The sequence below is a fragment of the Bufo gargarizans genome, chromosome 2 (genome assembly GCF_014858855.1).
Source record: "Bufo gargarizans isolate SCDJY-AF-19 chromosome 2, ASM1485885v1, whole genome shotgun sequence".
In the NCBI taxonomy this organism is placed as follows: Eukaryota; Metazoa; Chordata; class Amphibia; order Anura; family Bufonidae; genus Bufo; species Bufo gargarizans.
Genome location: NC_058081.1, coordinates 51,251,718 through 51,266,047, shown reverse-complemented (window position 1 = coordinate 51,266,047; position 14,330 = coordinate 51,251,718). Strand labels below are relative to the sequence as shown.

The following is a 14,330-nucleotide window of genomic DNA, read 5'->3' as shown; positions in this document are numbered from 1 at the left end:
GGCCGTTCCACACTGCCAAGTTGTGGATCCACCACACCAATTCGTGTCTGGTTTCCGTATCCAAAACCAGAGTGTCCGAATATGAGGCCCCCGCTCTGAGGTGAGCGATCTTGAGCCTCTGAAGAGCTCGATAGTGGAGAGGAGCTGGGAAGATCGCCTGGATGGACGAGGAAAGAAGACCTATCAGACGAGCTAGCTGACGAAGGGAAACCTGTGGGAGGGCGAGAGAATGACGAATCTCTTTGCGGATCGCTTTGACTTTGACTGCAGGCAAGCTGAGCGTTTGACTCCCAGAATCTATGGTAAACCCTAGGAATTCTATGGACGTGGCCGGAATGAGGCAAGACTTCTCCAGATTGAGAATAAATCCTAAGTCTTGAAGAAGGTCTTTGGTCAACCTCAGGTGACCAAGCAGAAGGAGAGGACCTTGGGCCATAATCAGGATGTCGTCCAAATAAATGATCAGACGAATCCCCCTCCCTCTGAGCCAGGCCACCACTGGTTTCATGAGTTTTGTAAAGCACCATGGTGCGGAGGACAGACCAAACGGGAGGCAAGTAAAGCGCCAGATTTGGTCTTTCCAATGAAACTGAAGGAGGCTGCGGGATGCCGGAGCCACCGGGACTGTGAGATATGCATCCTTCAGGTCTAATTTTACGAACCAGTCTCCTGGTTGCAGCATATCCCTCAACAGATGGATGCCCTCCATCTTGAAATGTCTGTAACGAACGAAGACATTCAACTGCTTGAGGTTTATGACTGGACGAAATTGGCCACCCTTTTTCTGGACCAGGAAGATACTGCTTAGTATTCCTGAATGAGGAACGGGAGATAACTCTATCGCCTGTTTCTGGAAAAGTGATGCAAGCTCCGCGTCCAAGAGGGACTGGGTTAGGTTTGAGCAAGGAAAACTCTGAATGTGAGGGAGGTTCCTTGGGGTGGACACCAACTCGATGATGAACCCCTGAACCGTGGAGAGGACCCACTGATCTGAGGTTATCCTTGACCACGCATGGGAAAAGAAACGGAGTCTTCCCCCAACCTGATGTGAAATAGGATATGGCACACAGAGATGACTTACCATACGGGCGTCTGGATCCTGGAGCGCCTCGGAAACCTCTGGAGCGGGAAAAACCTCCTCGTGAAGGAAAGAAGGTTGGCTGATATTTGGGGTCCTGGAGGGACTGACGATAGTTAAAGGAGCCTCTGCCTGTGCCTCTGGGCTGGAAATTGGAGCGGCCGGACAGTCGGCCCCTGAGACTGCCGGCCCTGGAGGAAAAACGAGGCTGGAAAACACGGCGCATTGAGCTCTGCGCCTTATCAAGAGCCGTAAAGGCCCCTACATATTTGCCTAGCTCCTTTATGAAAGGATCCCCAAAGAGGAGGCCCTGAGCTTCTTTACCCGATTCAGATAGGGACAAATTGGCCAGTTTGGGCTCAATCTTCATTAAAATAGCTTTCCTCCTCTCAATGGCAATGGAAGTATTCACGTTGCCTATCAAACATATGGCCCTTTGGGCCCAGCCACTAAGGTCTTCAGGATCTACCTGCGTGCCGGCCATTCTAGCAGCCTCGGCTAAATCAAAAATTTTGGCGAGAGGGCCAGTGACATCCAGAAGTTTATCTTGACACGCTTTTAAGGCAGAGTCAAGCCCCTTGCGTGGGTTAAACCCAGATTTAGCTAGGAATTGGACCACCTTAGGGTCAACGCTAGGGGTTTCACATATCCTATTAGGGATAAGGGGACGAGGGCATTCCGCCCGAAGCTTGCTGCGGGCCTCTTTGGAAAGAGGCGTGCGGATTCTAGCTTCCAGATACTGGGTCACGTGGGTGGCGGGAAGCCACTCCGAGGACCGTGGGTGATGCAACTGGTCAGGGTTAAAAAGGGGGTCCCCCATAGGGTCAATAATTGCGTCCTTGACGTCTAACGTAGGTTCAACTATGACACCCGTTGTCAGAGACGGGCCTTCAAGTGCAGGGTCAACTGCTATATCATTTAAATCATCCCCTGAATGATTGGACCAATTTTCAAAAGCCTCCTCAACAGACTCTGCGTCTGAATCAGAAACCGGCTCCGGAAGAGCCCGGGCGGTTTTCCATAATCGTGCCCTTTCTGCCGGGCGCGGGTTAGCTCTTTTACGCGACTTATTCGCGCAGTCAATTGATGGGACAGAGCCATCATTCATGAGTGTTCTGGAGGCAGGAGGGGGCATATCAGAAACAGGGTGAGACACGAGGGCCTGTGAAATTGATTGAGTCAGAGAAGCTGACATGGTCCCCATTGCCGCAACTATAGCATCAGAAATAGATTGCTGCAAGCCAGAAGCCTGAGCCACAGGGGTAGAGGACTCATTAACTCTGTGAGGAGTGGGGGTAGGTACCTGACCTGAGTGTCTATCCTGAATAGAGACGGCCGGGGAGGCAGGAACAGTAGACATAGTGAACTATTAAACTGAAGGAGTTAGTCACCCCAACAGCAAACACCGACGTAAGAGATGGAGAAAGCGAACAGTAATGCGACTCAGAAGAAAACGCCGGAGGCACTGAGGGAAACGGACACTAGAGGGGGAGTGGCTAGCACAAGCCTACACCTCCCTAGTGTAAGGGCCAATGAGCGGAGTGTCAGGCAAGATGACGTCCGCAAATCTCGCCCCGAATCGCGAGATCTCAGCGCCGGAGAGACCAAGCAAGGCTGCGGCAGAGAAAATCCCGTCCCTCGCGAGATTACAAAGCGCGCGAAGGCCGGGAACAAGGGAGAGGTAAGGAGAAGAGAGGGGGGGGGGAATGGCCGCAAGACTGCCCAGACCACGGAGGGAATGTGCAGCGAGCCGGGATGAAGAAAAAACAATAGGCGGCAATTTGATAAAATGGCAAAAGGACTAAAGGGACGTGCAAGTAAACGGACCATATAAAAACCGAAATGGGGAGGGGTAAAATACAGTCGGAAGCTGTGGGGACAAATAGGGCAGACACAAGAGCCCTAAAACCTAAAAGGGCAAAAATATCTCCAAGTACTAAAAGAATAAGAATAATAAAGATAATAAATGATAATACCACTAAAAAACCTAGTATAGAGAAAATAATCAAGGTACTTATCTGCTGGAGCAGCAAAGAAAGAGGAAGTGGCCAGCCAGAGATGTCCCTTATATAGGGGTAGAAGGGGTGGAGTTGTTACCATGGTTACTCTTATGGTTTTTTTCTTCAATTGTCTTTGCTGCTAAATTCCAGTAAAGAAAGAGTTAAGCAAATATGAGCCTCCGTGTCTTGATATAAAATTATGGGACATATAAGTCAATTTTATTACAAGACACGGAGGCTCATATTTGCTTAACTCTTTCTTTACTGAAAAATAGCAGCAAAGACAATTGAAGAAAAAACCATAAGAATATCCATGGTAACAGCTCCACCCCTTCTACCCCTATATAAGGGACATCACTGGCTGGACACTTCCTCTTTCTTTGCTGCTCCAGCTCAGATAAGTGGTCTAAAATTTCTTTCATTTTAATTGTCTTATTGATTTCTCCTTTTTAGTTTCTGAGGGGTACCTTTTTGAGTTTGTGTTTGGATTATATCCTTTCCCCAGTTCCTTCTGGAACAGGGGTTCTTAGAATTATCTTTTAGGGCCATTTCCTTATTGTGTACCCTGTTGAATTGTCCCGACTTGCAAGGGTTAATTGTGCCGCTTGCGGTCCCTCTCGCTTCACCCCTGTGACACCGGGTCGGTCTCCGGCTGTTCGGTGCCGTTTTTTCGATAGCCCCTTATTATATTTCGGCCATTTTGACTACTACTTCTCCTTCTCCTTACCTGTGCCTTCCCGCGCTGTTTTCCCGGGCTTCGGCGTCTCAGATCTCGTCAGACGAGATTCTCAGGCGCCATCTTTGTTTTCTCCCCTCAGACGCCGAGATCTCGCGTTTCTGTGCGAGATTCTCGGACGCCATCTTTCTCCTCCCTTTCTTCCGATTGGTCTTCTCTTGGAGGGGGAGGAGTCTTACTCCTGCGCTCCTCGTCGGCTCATTGCTCCACAGTGCGCTGTCCGCATCGCTCGTCGGGTTTCCTGCTCTCTTGCCAGCGTTCTCTTATCCTGCTATCTGTTGGGGTGACCTACTCCTCAGGTACATATCTATAAAATGTCTTTGGTCCCTGTGTCCCCTGCCAGTTCGGTACCGGTGAGAAGATCCAGTCAGGTCTCACCTTCCCCCCCTCATAGGGTTAATGATGCCCCTGTTCAGGAATTGCAGGCTGCTAATCTCCAGCAATCTATTTCAGATGCAATAGTTGCTGCTATGGGGACAGTTTCAGAGTCCTTATCGCACACTATATCCCAGGCCCTAAGGGCTCAAACTAACCCTGTTATGCCCCCTCCTGCCTCCAGAACAAATGTGAATGTGGGTTCTGGCCCATCCAATGAATGCGCTGTCAAATCGCGCAAAAGAGCTAATTCACGCCCGGCAGAAAGGGCACGTGCATGGAAGACCGCCCGGTCCTTACCGGAGCAGGTATCTGATTCGGACGCAGAGTCCGTTGAGGAGGCGTATGATGATTACCCCCTTTATCCTGGGGATGATAATTTAAATGATGTGGCAGTAGATCCTGCTATTGAGGAGGACCCGTCTAAATCAGCGGGGACCGATATAGACCCTTTAGAGTCCGGCAAGGACACTATTCTGGATCCCATGGGTGACCCCCTATTTAATCCGGACCAGTTACACCATCCTAGGTCCTCAGAATGGCTTCCCGCCACTCATGTGGCGCAATACTTGGAAGCAAGGATTCGTACTCCCCTCTCCAAGGAAGCTCGCAGTAAGCTTCGGGCAGAGTGCCCACGACCCCTGATTCCCCACAGGATTTGTGAGACACCTAGTGTGGACCCAAAAGTGGTGCAATTTCTAGCTAAAACGGGGTTCAACCCGCGTAAAGGCTTGGACTCGGCATTAAAAGCCTGTCAGGATAAATTATTGGATATGACAGGTCCGCTGGCCAAAATTTTTGACCTAGCCGAATCTGCTAAGGCAACGGGCACCCAGGTAGATCCTGAGGATCTTAGCGGTTGGGCCCAAAGAGCGATTTGCCTAGCAGGCAATGTTAATACTTCTATAGCCATTGAAAGAAGAAAGGCCATTTTAATGAAAATTGAGCCTAAATTGGCAAATTTATGCCTGACGGAATCCGGGAAAGAGGCGCAAGGCCTATTGTTTGGGGACCCCTTCATAAAAGAGTTGGGGAAGTATGTTGGCGCCTTTACGGCCCTTGATAAAGCGCAGAGCTCTATGCGCCGCGTCTTTCAGGCGCGTTTTTCCTCCAGGGCCGGCAATCCTAGGGGCCGATTGTCCGGCCGCTCCAACTTTCAGCCCAAAGGCACGGGCCGTGGCTCCTTTACTTATCGACAGTCGCTGCAGGACTCCAGGTACCAACCCACCTTCTTTCCGTCCCGTGGAGGTCCTTCCCGTTCCAGAGGTTTCCGTGGCACTCCGGGCTCAAGGCGCCCATATGGTAAGTCCTCCTTGTGTGCCGCCCCTGAGTTCCCAGCAGGTTGGGGGAAGACTCCGTCACTTTTTCCATGTGTGGTCAGGGATCACATCAGACCAGTGGGTCCTGTCTACGGTCCGGGGTTTTACCATCGAGCTAGTATCCACCCCGCAGGGCCTTCCCGCTGTTTGGGGGGGTCCGACCTCGGACCGGTCGCTCCTAAATTCAGAACTGTCATCCCTTCTATTCAAAGGGGCCATAGAATTGTCTCCCCATCCCTTCACAGGGGTTTTGAGCAGTATCTTCCTGGTACAAAAGAAAGGTGGCCAGTTTCGGCCGGTCATAAATCTCAAACATCTAAATGTCTTCGTTCGCTACAGGCATTTCAAGATGGAGGGCATCCATCTGCTCCGGGATATGCTTCTGCCGGGAGACTGGTTCGTCAAACTGGATCTGAAGGATGCATATTTAACGGTCCCGGTAGCTCCTCCATCTCGAGATCTCCTTCAGTTCTTATGGAACGGCCGGACGTGGCGGTTTACGTGCCTCCCGTTTGGCCTGTCATCCGCCCCGTGGTGCTTTACGAAGATCATGAAGCCGGTAGTGGCTTGGCTCAGGGCGAGAGGGGTGCGTCTAATTATTTATTTGGACGACATCCTGATCATGGCCCAGAATCCTTCCCTTCTGTTGTATCATTTAGAGATGGCCAAGTCCCTGCTTCAGGGACTGGGTTTTGTTCTCAACCTGGAAAAATCATGTCTGGTTCCGGACACCTCGGTAGAGTTTCTCGGTTTCTCCGTGAACTCTTTGGATCAGTCCCTCAGTCTGCCCTTAACCAAGGTCAAATCAATACGCAAGGAAATTCGGCATGCTCTCTTGCTTCCTCAGTTATCTCTCCGTCACCTTGCTCGCCTGATCGGTCTCCTCACTTCCTCCATTCAGGCGATATTCCCTGCCCCTCTTCATTATCGGGCTCTTCAGAGGCTGAAGATTGCTCACCTTCGAGCAGGGGCCTCTTATTCAGACACTCTTGTCCTGGACACAGAGACCAGGGACGAATTGATGTGGTGGATACACAACTTGTCTGTATGGAATGGTCGAGCGATATTCGGTCCTCTTCCGGATCTGGTCATCGAGTCAGATGCCAGTCTGAGGGGGTGGGGAGCACACTGTCAGGGAGTATCCACGGGTGGAGCATGGTCTCCGGAGGAGGCTCATCTTCACATCAATGCCCTCGAACTCTTAGCGGGCTCTTTCGCAATCCGCAGCTTTGCTCAGGGGTCCGTACGGGCGTGTATTCGCCTTCGTATGGACAATGTCTCTGCGGTCCGTTACGTGAATTGCCTGGGGGGAACGCGGTCCAGGGTTTTGGCCTATCTGGCCAAAGATTTTTGGGAGTTTTGTCTTTCCAGGGGAATTTCGGTGGTGGCGGAGTACATTCCAGGACTCCACAACACATTGGCCGACTGGAGTTCTCGTTGCATTTCGGACTCCAGCGACTGGAGGTTGGATCCGGGGGTCTTCCGAGATATTGTGTCTCTTTGGGGCCCATGTTGCATCGATCTGTTCGCATCTCGCCTGAACACGCAACTACCCAGGTACTTCAGTTGGCGTCCGGATCCTCAGGCAGAGGCCGTGGATGCTTTCCTCCAGAACTGGGGGGGTCCCCTCCATTATGCCTTTCCTCCTTTCGCTTTCATCCCTCGGGTACTCGCCCAGGTCCGTCGCCAGATGGCTCAGTTGGTCCTTGTGGTTCCCTTCTGGCAAACACAATCGTGGTTTCCTCAGTTGCTGCATCTTCTCGCGGAGGAGCCTCGACTCCTGCCGTCGTTTCCGCAGCTTTTGCTCGACCCTTTTGGTCGCCTTCATCCCCTTCTCCTAGACGGCTCTCTGCAGCTTCTAGCTTGCCGGGTTTCAGGGGGCCCTGGGATTCCTCTGAGTTTTCCACTGCAACCAGACAGCTGTTGGAGTCGGCTTGGGCTCCAGGCACTAGACGAGCCTACCAGGCGGCTTGGGACGTCTGGGTTCGTTGGTGCAATCCACGGGACTTGGATCCCGTTCAAGCCCCTGTAGTCGCGGTTCTTCAGTTCCTCACTTCTCTCTTTGAGGCGGGTAAAGCTTACCGTACCCTGAACGTCTACCGCTCGGCGATTTCTGCTAGACATTCCGGATTTGATGGTTGCCCCGCTGGTCAACACCCGTTGATCTGTTGTCTGTTGCGTGGGTCTCGATTGTCGCGTCCTCCTAGGCCGCGTTTCTCTACCACTTGGGACGTTGCGACGGTTCTCCGGTTTCTGGAGGCTTGGCCCCTCAATTCGTTGCTGTCTCTTCGGCAGTTATCCGCCAAGTTGGTGACCCTTTTTTGTTTAGTATCTTGTAAGCGCGTCTCGGACGTACGGGCTTTAGATATTGACGCGCGTTATTTTACGCCTCAAGGGGTGCTGTTCAATATATCCCGTCGCACTAAGACGGGTATCAAGTCGGTTACTTACCCGTCTTTTCCTTCTTCTCTGCAGCTGTGCCCCGTGGCTTGTTTACGGGAGTACGAGTCTCGCACCGTAGCTTTTCGCTCTCGAGATTCCCCGCAGTTGTTCATCTCTTTTCGTCGCCCTTTTTCCCCGGTTACCAGTGTTACGCTTTCCCGTTGGGTTAAGTGGATCCTTTCCCTCTCTGGTATTGATACTTCCATCTTCACCGCGCATTCGGTTCGGGGAGCGGCGGCTACCTCTTTGTCGGTGGCTGGGGCCCGTTTGGAGGATGTCATGCAGTTGGCGGATTGGTCCCGAGTCTCTACCTTTCGGGAATTCTATTTCAGGCCAGATCCTCACGTTTTTGCTTCAGTTATTGCCCAGCTTTAAACTTGCAAATATGAGCCTCCGTGTCTTGTAATAAAATTAAGGATTTTCCTAAGTCATGACGTAAAGTCATGATTTTATTAAAGACACGGAGGCGAGTATTTCCCGCCCTTTGCACTTTCACCCTCCCTGCTGGGTTTTAGAGTCTTTGTACTGTTCGTTATTATTTATCTGTCTGTTACGGCATGTGAAGTACTTGAGCTGCTGTGCTTGTTCGGGAACAATGCAGTGGGGTGAGTTGCTGCCATGATGTTGTTTTTCTCTTCCCTCCAGGTTGATGCACTTTGGTCATCCATCGTCTGATGTTCACCTTCCAGAGGTTCCGTTTGATTGTTCTACGGCTGCTGTTCCGGTTGTTATTGTCCGTTCCAGAGTCCAGTTTTCGCCGTTGAAGACTGCAAAGAAAGAGGAAGTGTCCAGCCAGTGATGTCCCTTATATAGGGGTAGAAGGGGTGGAGCTGTTACCATGGATATTCTTATGGTTTTTTCTTCAATTGTCTTTGCTGCTATTTTTCAGTAAAGAAAGAGTTAAGCAAATACTCGCCTCCGTGTCTTTAATAAAATCATGACTTTACGTCATGACTTAGGAAAATCCTTAATTATTTGGCAAGATCAGAAGTTCCTATGCCTCCAGTGTATTTGCAGGTCACTCTGAGGTTACTATACTGTGTGCCTGAGGTAGAGAACCAGAACCAAGGTCCCAGACTTATATCTCCATGATGAGTAGCTACTATTGGAATATTTCCTTTTAAAGGGAACCTGGCACCTGAATTTTGGGTATAGAGCTGAGGACATTGGTTGCTAGATGGCCGCTAGCACATCCGCAATATCCAGACCCCATAGCTCTGTGTGCTTTTATTGTGTAAAAAACCCCCGATTTGATACATATGTAAATTAACCTGAGATGAACCCTGTCCCTGACTCATCTCACCTACAGGACTTATCTCATGTTAATTTGCATAAGTATCAAATCGTTTTTTTTCACAATAAAAGCACACAGAGCTATGGGGACTGGGTATTGCGGATGTGCAAGCGGCCATCTAACAACCAATGTCCTGAGCTCTATACACAAAATCCAGGTGACAGGTTCCCTTTAAGAAGATTACCATGTGATCAGCTACAATAGCAGTTCCTCGTTAGTATAGTGGTAAGTATCCCCGCCTGTCACGCGGGAGACCGGGGTTTGATTCCCCGACGGGGAGGCTTCAACTTTTTTAAATAATTCAATTTTCAGAAAAAAGAAATAAAATAATAGAAGAATCAAGAAAACTGTAGAAAGGAGAAATAGTGTTTGGTCATTTTACTTGGTAATAAAGATCTATTTGTTGGGAGGTTCCTAGGGAAGAAGCTATGCCTCCTATGTACAAGAATATAACTACTATAATACTGCTCCTATGTACAGGAATATAACTACTATAATACTGCCTCCTAGGTACAAGAATATAACTACTATAATACTGCCTCCTATGTACAAGAATATAACTACTATAATACTGCCTCCTATGTACAAGAATATAACTACTATAATACTGCTCCTATGTACAAGAATATAACTACTATAATACTGCGTCCTATGTACAGGAATATAACTACTATAATACTGCTCCTATGTACAAGAATATAACTACTATAATACTGCCTCCTATGTACAAGAATATAACTACTATAATACTGCCTCCTATGTACAAGAATATAACTGCTATAATACTGCCTCCTAGGTACAAGAATATAACTGCTATAATACTGCCTCCTAGGTACAAGAATATAACTACTATAATACTGCCTCCTATGTACAAGACTATAACTACTATAATACTGCTCCTATGTACAAGAATATAACTACTATAATACTGCCTCCTATGTACAAGAATATAACTACTATAATACTGCTCCTATGTACAAGAATATAACTACTATAATACTGCCTCCTATGTACAAGAATATAACTACTATAATACTGCCTCCTATGTACAAGAATATAACTGCTATAATACTGCCTCCTAGGTACAAGAATATAACTGCTATAATACTGCCTCCTAGGTACAAGAATATAACTACTATAATACTGCCTCCTATGTACAAGACTATAACTACTATAATACTGCCTCCTATGTACAAGAATATAATTACTATAATACTGCATCCTATGTACAAGAATATAACTACTATAATACTGCTCCTATGTACAAGAATATAACTACTATAATACTGCCCCTATGTACAAGAATATAACTACTATAATACTGCCTCCTATGTACAAGAATATAACTACTATAATACTGCCTCCTATGTACAAGAATATAACTACTATAAAACTGCTCATATGTACAAGAATATAACTACTATAATACTGCTCCCTATGTACAAGAATATAACTACTATAATACTGCTCCCTATGTACAAGAATATAACTACTATAATACTGCTCCTATGTACAGGAATATAACTGCTATAATACTGCTCCTATGTACAGGAATATAACTACTATAATACTGCCTCCTATGTACAAGAATATAACTACTATAATACTGCTCCTATGTACAAGAATATAACTACTATAATACTGCTCCTATGTACAAGAATATAACTACTATAATACTGCCTCCTATGTACAAGAATATAACTACTATAATACTGCACCTATGTACAAGAATATAACTACTATAATACTGCTCATATGTACAAGAATATAACTACTATAATACTGCCTCCTATGTACAAGAATATAACTACTATAATACTGCACCTATGTACAAGAATATAACTACTATAATACTGCCTCCTATGTACAAGACTATAACTACTATAATACTGCCTTCTATGTACAAGAATATAACTACTATAATACTGCTCCTATGTACAAGAATATAACTACTATAATACTGCTCCTATGTACAAGAATATAACTACTATAATACTGCTCCTATGTACAAGAATATAACTACTATAATACTGCCTCCTATGTACAAGAATATAACTACTATAATACTGCCTCCTATGTACAAGAATATAACTACTATAATACTGCCTCCTATGTACAAGAATATAACTACTATAATACTGCTCCTATGTACAAGAATATAACTACTATAATACTGCCTCCTATGTACAAGAATATAACTACTATAATACTGCCTCCTATGTACAAGAATATAACTACTATAATACTGCCTCCTATGTACAAGAATATAACTACTATAATACTGCCTCCTATGTACAAGAATATAACTACTATAATACTGCCTCCTATGTACAAGAATATAACTACTATAATACTGCTCCTATGTACAAGAATATAACTACTATAATACTGCCTCCTATGTACAAGAATATAACTACTATAATACTGCCTCCTATGTACAAGAATATAATAATTATGCTCCTATGTACAGGAATATAATACTATAAACTGCTCCTATGTACAAGAATATAACTACTATAATACTGCTCCTATGTACAAGAATATAACTACTATAATACTGCTCCTATGTACAAGAATATAACTACTATAATACTGCCTCCTATGTACAAGAATATAACTACTATAATACTGCCTCCTATGTACAAGAATATAACTACTATAATACTGCTCCTATGTACAAGAATATAACTACTATAATACTGCCTCCTATGTACAAGAATATAACTACTATAATACTGCACCTATGTACAAGAATATAACTACTATAATACTGCTCCTATGTACAAGAATATAACTACTATAATACTGCCTCCTATGTACAAGAATATAACTACTATAATACTGCCTCCTATGTACAAGAATATAACTACTATAATACTGCCTCCTATGTACAAGACTATAACTACTATAATACTGCTCCTATGTACAAGAATATAACTACTAAATACTGCTCCTATGTACAAGAATATAACTACTATAATACTGCTCCTATGTACAAGAATATAACTACTATAATACTGCTCCTATGTACAAGAATATAACTACTATAATACTGCTCCTATGTACAAGAAATATAACTACTATAATACTGCTCCTATGTACAAGAATATAACTACTATAATACTGCTCCTATGTACAAGAATATAACTACTATAATACTGCTCCTATGTACAAGAATATAACTACTATAATACTGCTCCTATGTACAAGAATATAACTACTATAATACTGCTCCTATGTACAAGAATATAACTACTATAATACTGCCTCCTATGTACAAGAATATAACTACTATAATACTGCCTCCTATGTACAAGAATATAACTACTATAATACTGCTCCTATGTACAAGAATATAACTACTATAATACTGCCCTATGTACAAGAATATAACTACTATATACTGCTCCTATGTACAAAGAATATAACTACTATAATACTGCTCCTATGTACAAGAATATAACTACTATAATACTGCCTCCTATGTACAAGAATATAACTACTATAATACTGCTCCTATGTACAAGAATATAACTACTATAATACTGCTCCTATGTACAAGAATATAACTACTATAATACTGCCTCCTATGTACAAGAATATAACTACTATAATACTGCCTCCTATGTACAAGAATATAACTACTATAATACTGCTCCTATGTACAAGAATATAACTACTATAATACTGCTCCTATGTACAAGAATATAACTACTATAATACTGCTCCTATGTACAAGAATATAACTACTATAATACTGCCTCCTATGTACAAGAATATAAACTACTATAATACTGCTCCTATGTACAAGAATATAACTACTATAATACTGCCTCCTATGTACAAGAATATAACTACTATAATACTGCTCCTATGTACAAGAATATAACTACTATAATACTGCTCCTATGTACAAGAATATAACTACTATAATACTGCTCCTATGTACAAGAATATAACTACTATAATACTGCCTCCTATGTACAAGAATATAACTACTATAATACTGCTCCTATGTACAAGAATATAACTACTATAATACTGCCTCCTATGTACAAGAATATAACTACTATAATACTGCCTCCTATGTACAAGAATATAACTACTATAATACTGCTCCTATGTACAAGAATATAACTACTATAATACTGCCTCCTATGTACAAGAATATAACTACTATAATACTGCTCCTATGTACAAGAATATAACTACTATAATACTGCTCCTATGTACAAGAATATAACTACTATAATACTGCTCCTATGTACAAGAATATAACTACTATAATACTGCTCCTATGTACAAGAATATAACTACTATAATACTGCTCCTATGTACAAGAATATAACTACTATAATACTGCTCCTATGTACAAGAATATAACTACTATAATACTGCTCCTATGTACAAGAATATAACTACTATAATACTGCTCCTATGTACAAGAATATAACTACTATAATACTGCTCCTATGTACAAGAATATAACTACTATAATACTGCTCCTATGTACAAGAATATAACTACTATAATACTGCTCCTATGTACAAGAATATAACTACTATAATACTGCTCCTATGTACAAGAATATAACTACTATAATACTGCCTCCTATGTACAAGAATATAACTACTATAATACTGCCTCCTATGTACAAGAATATAACTACTATAATACTGCTCCTATGTACAAGAATATAACTACTATAATACTGCTCCTATGTACAAGAATATAACTACTATAATACTGCCTCCTATGTACAAGAATATAACTACTATAATACTGCTCCTATGTACAAGAATATAACTACTATAATACTGCTCCTATGTACAAGAATATAACTACTATAATACTGCTCCTATGTACAGAATATAACTACTATAATACTGCCTCCTATGTACAAGAATATAACTACTATAATACTGCTCCTATGTACAAGAATATAACTACTATAATACTGCTCCTATGTACAAGAATATAACTACTATAATACTGCTCCTATGTACAAGAATATAACTACTATAATACTGCTCCTATGTACAAGAATATAACTACTATAATACTGCTCCTATGTACAAGAATATAA

General features: G+C 43.6%; 1 non-coding gene across 1 annotated transcript; it reads left to right on the top strand.

Annotated features, from left to right (window-relative positions):
* Positions 1-9,452: 9,452 nt before the first annotated feature.
* TRNAD-GUC lies at positions 9,453-9,524 on the top strand. Its single transcript has one exon. It is a non-coding gene; the product is annotated as a tRNA-Asp (tRNA).
* Positions 9,525-14,330: the final 4,806 nt, after the last annotated feature.